We start from the raw sequence: 4,726 nt of genomic DNA, 5'->3' as shown, positions 1-4,726 counted from the left end.
TGTCTTCTTGACATCACAAATTTCAGAATATAAGCACTTTGTTCCCCATCCATTGACTCCTCCATATGCTCGAATGGATCAATTCTCATCTCACCAACCAAACACTACATTGAAAATGGTTAGAATGAGGTCCAATGCGGTCCAACTTTAGAATCACTTCACTTTTGACATCCTCACCTTTGCACATTTTGTCAACCTAACAATTATTAAAAATATTTTGATCGAATAGTTGGAATTCCTCTTTTTGCTCCATAAGTTGACCAATATCTACAACAATTAGTTGTAGGGCATCAGACGCCTCAACCTTTTTATTCAACTGAGCCTCCAAGTCATGGATATTAGAGCCAAATTAGTCTATCTCTTGCCTGAGCTCAATTCTTCCTCCTATCAGTTGTTCTGTCATATTTGAAAGACCATCACGAAGAAACTCATGAGATTTTATTAGTTGATCTTGTTCTCTGGCCAAGATTGGCTTACTGTATCTGCTTCTTCAAAGTTATTTTCTTGTGGAAACTCGCTCTCTTTGGCTATTTCTCCCTCCCCCGTCCCCCCGGCCTTCATTCTCATGATTGTTGCACTAATTCTTTGTATAACCTTTTGATTTTCACCGTATTGCTCGGCTACTTGCCTTATCATCATGTCATGTTGCTCGGCTACTTGCCTCATCATGTCCAATATACGAGCCACGCTTTCCATATCTTCCACTTTCTTGCTCCTATCAAACTCATAAATATTATTAGAAACATATAATAAGAATAACCAATATTCCACCAATTCTTGTTCCAAGATGCCATAAATATTATAAGATTGGTATTCACAATTTTTCCACAAATGTGGTCCTTCACAATATGAACATGGATCACCAAAATAAGAATAACCAATATTCCACCAATTCTTGTTCCAAGATGCCATGTCAATAAAAAAAGAAGTCAAACTAAGATAAAATAAAATAAAATAAAAACTTGAGTAGACAAAAAGTAAAAATCTAATCTAGTAGATTAGTTAATTTCTAAGTCCCCGGCAACGGCGCCAAAAACTTGTTGCTCCCAAACGCACACACAAGTATATGTGGTCGACAAGTAATATATGATTGTAAGTCCAGATATCATACCCACAGGGACTTATGATTAACTATCAACTAAATTTAACCAAAAGTTAATCTATTCAAGTGAATCCTAAAGTATGAATATTTTACTAAAATTAATCTAGAGCAACAAATTAAGAGATTAAAGAAAACCAATAAGCTTAAAGACGAATTCAGTGGGAGAGAATATTCTAGAGTTATGAGTTAGATAAAAATTCCGTTGACTTTTCTACCTAAATTGTCTAATTAATTTATCTAGTTTATTGATTGACGGGGTTAATATTGCTCGAAGCCTTCTCCCGAAGTACAACTCGCCTATTCAAGCTATTCTAACGCCTATATTCCTATGGAATTAGGATTAACAAGAACACATATGTAATTCCCGTATAATAACCAAACAAGGCGATTAGGTATATTCCTATCTTAACCGTAAATCCGTTCCCGATACTCGATTTCAATATCTTGCTCTACTCAATTTTATATGCAATCTAGAATTCCCTCTCCCGAGTTCAATCCCAGATTCGCAGATAGTATTCAATTGGTGATCAAGCAATCAAATGATTAAGCGCAAGATTGAATAAACAAACCAATATGATAAAATAATAAGAACAATTCAAGCTTCAAACTACAACGTTCATGTAGTACCCAAAACTCTAGAACTAATAAATTATGAAACTAAAAGAAGAGAAGAGAACAAAAACTAGTTAGAATCCTCCTCCAAGCGTGGTGTGTTCTCCTTAGGTCAAAAGTATGTCTCCTTCCCCTTAAAAGCACGTTTTCTTGATGTATTTATAGAGGCTAGGGTTTGTTGGGACGAATGGGGCTTCTCCTAATTCAAATAGGAGAAGTTGAAATTTTCTGCTTCGGTCCTGGTCTCGCGAAGTGACCCTCGCTTCGTTGTCCGGGACTTTTTTGGCTTCTTGTGCTCTGGTCCCGGTCTCGCGAAGTGACCCTCGCCTCGCTATCCGGGACCTTGTCACCAAATTTATACTTTCTCCAAATTCTTCCTTGTTTTACTTCACTTTGCATGAAAACTTTCCAAATCACTTCCAATTGACCCCTACACATATAAATAAAATCATTAAGCTCAAGTCACAAATATTCACACACAAATTAATAAAATCGAGGTAAAATGCAAGGTATAGCAAAAATATGGATTTTTAGTCAAACATCCAGTAGTTTAAGTAACACATAGAAAAATCGGGTCCTTCGATAATCTAGTGCACTTGAAAATCGGACATCACGCAAATCACTCCCTCTTGTATGGTACTTGATAAGTAGGGTTTTTGACTGCTTATTTGCTCTCTTTTACTTGCATTTTAGCTCAAAATTGCTCAAAGGTATTCCCGAGAACTAATGAAATGTGCTTTCGTGCAGGACTATTGGGAAATGAGCCAAAGAAATCAAAATCAATTCATAAAGGAGACAAAAGTGGACAAGGACCAAAACAAGGCAAAAAGGCCCACAGTGCGGACCACATAATACTTTGTGCGGCCGCCAAACAAGGAAAGAGCCATGTCAGTTTTTCTTCAGATTATGCGGACGACACAAATACTGTGCGGCCGCAGAAGAGGAGATTCAGAGAATTTGTTTTGGGCAAGCTAAAAATATGCTAACCCACCATAATTGTGCAGCCGTAGGATAGCAAGTGCGACCGCACTCACAATTATGCGGTCTGCAGAAGAGAAGAATCAAAGAGCTGAGTTCAAGTCTAAAATCAAGGAATGCGGGTCGAACTAAAATTGTGCGGCCGCGAAGCAAGAGTGCGGTCCGCACAAGAAAGAGTGCGGCTGCAACCCAGAATTGTGCGGCCGCAAAGATAGAACCTGTCAATCCAAGCCTATTTGTGCGGACAACACACATTATTGTGCGGCCGCACAACCTCCACACGGGCATTTTTGTCAGATATTTTCAGCCTAGTTTAAATAGAACTTTTTGTCATTTTTAGGTTAATTTTTAGTTTTAGGGAGAGCACCTGAGCCGTTTTCTTTACCGTTTTGAGTAATTTTGTACTAGATTAACTTCTAAACATTATATATTTTTTCCCTAATCAATTATTATGCATTCTATCTTAATTTCTTCTTTACTTTCTTCATTTTTCATGAGTACCTAAATTTTTAGCTAGGGTTGTGGCCCAACCTTAGTGTGGATACTTAATGGGTGTTTGATTTAGGGCTTGTTTGGGATTGTGTTATTGATATTTTGCCTTGTTCATACTTGAATTCAAGAATTAATGGTTGCAAACATTGATTCATACTTATTTGACTTAGTCTCTACTTGAGAAAGAGAGACTAAGTCTAGGAAAACTTGGTTAACAAGAAATTGCGGTGAATTCAAGAAATTGATAGCCCCAATTAAAGGGTCAAATCTAGAGATAGTAAAACCCAACTTGAGCATATATCACTTGTTTTGTGCAATACTCATTTGGACTTAAAAAGGCAAATTGGGCAAAATCATTCAAACTACTGAGAGGTATAGAGTGGATAATTGCGTGTGATTGCTATATAACAACCCCGACTAATCAAACTTGCCCTAGAGTGTACAACCCGTTAGGTAACCACCTAGGTGGAAGTCACGTCCCTAGATCTTTTATCATTTGAAAATCAACCAAAACCAAAAATATTGTCTCCTAATTTCATATTTGCAATTAATAACTTAAAGTAGAAGTAAAAACAACAAACAAGAAAGTGGAAGTGTAATTTGAGGCACATCATATAATTACACTAAATATATACCTAATCCCAATTCTAACTCCCTGAGGATTCGACCCTGATTCGCATTGGATTTTATTATTGCTTTGATCGCCTCAGTAATTATATTTGTGGTGTGAGTTTGGGCAACATTATTACTGAAGTATAAACATTATTTTTGCTTGCATTTTATGCATTAATGTTTACTGTTAGTAACTTTATTGGCTAACAAGTAAATCAGGTAGTACAAAGGAGTCCGGAACCCAATTATGGTTCTTTTGGACTCAAAATACATAAATAGGTGGGGGAAAAGGTGACATTTTTATGTATAGCGCCACAATACTTGGCGCTATACAGTAACGTTAACTGTGCCGTTACTGTATAATGCCAAGTATTGTGGCGCTATACTGAAAAAGCTGACACGCCCAGGTATAGCGCCACAATACCTGGCGCTATACATAAGTTTTATATATAGCGCCTGGTATTTTGGCGCTATACTCCTTTTTCCTGGCCCCACTAACAATTCCTGACTTCAATAATTCAAAAACATATAGTGCCAACTTTTTGGGCGCTATATATATATATATAAAAAAATTTGGCTAGCCATTTCATATATAAAGAGGTTAGGATTGTATAGAAATTCATTCAAAAAAAATTTTAACTCTTGTTGAAACGTTTATTGTTGTTAAATTCTCCAACATTTTTTCATTATATCTGAAGAAGCGTAGAATAATAGTTTCATTATATTGGGGGGGGGGGGAGGTTGTGAGGAGAATAACTCCGTGGGCTACAGTTTACCTGCTCAGTGACATGTTAAATTGCCACTTACAATAGGGTACGATAAATTGATATCGTTGTTATGCAAAAAAATGAGTGTGTGGAAACATTCAGTGATACTTAAAGTAACCGGAAGATATCCGTATTCCGTTACTCCGCAAGGGGTTGCTTTTTA

This window comes from Nicotiana tabacum, chromosome 7, assembly GCF_000715075.1.
Source record: "Nicotiana tabacum cultivar K326 chromosome 7, ASM71507v2, whole genome shotgun sequence".
Taxonomy (NCBI): domain Eukaryota; kingdom Viridiplantae; phylum Streptophyta; class Magnoliopsida; order Solanales; family Solanaceae; genus Nicotiana; species Nicotiana tabacum.
Note: the sequence above shows the minus strand (reverse complement) of the source record.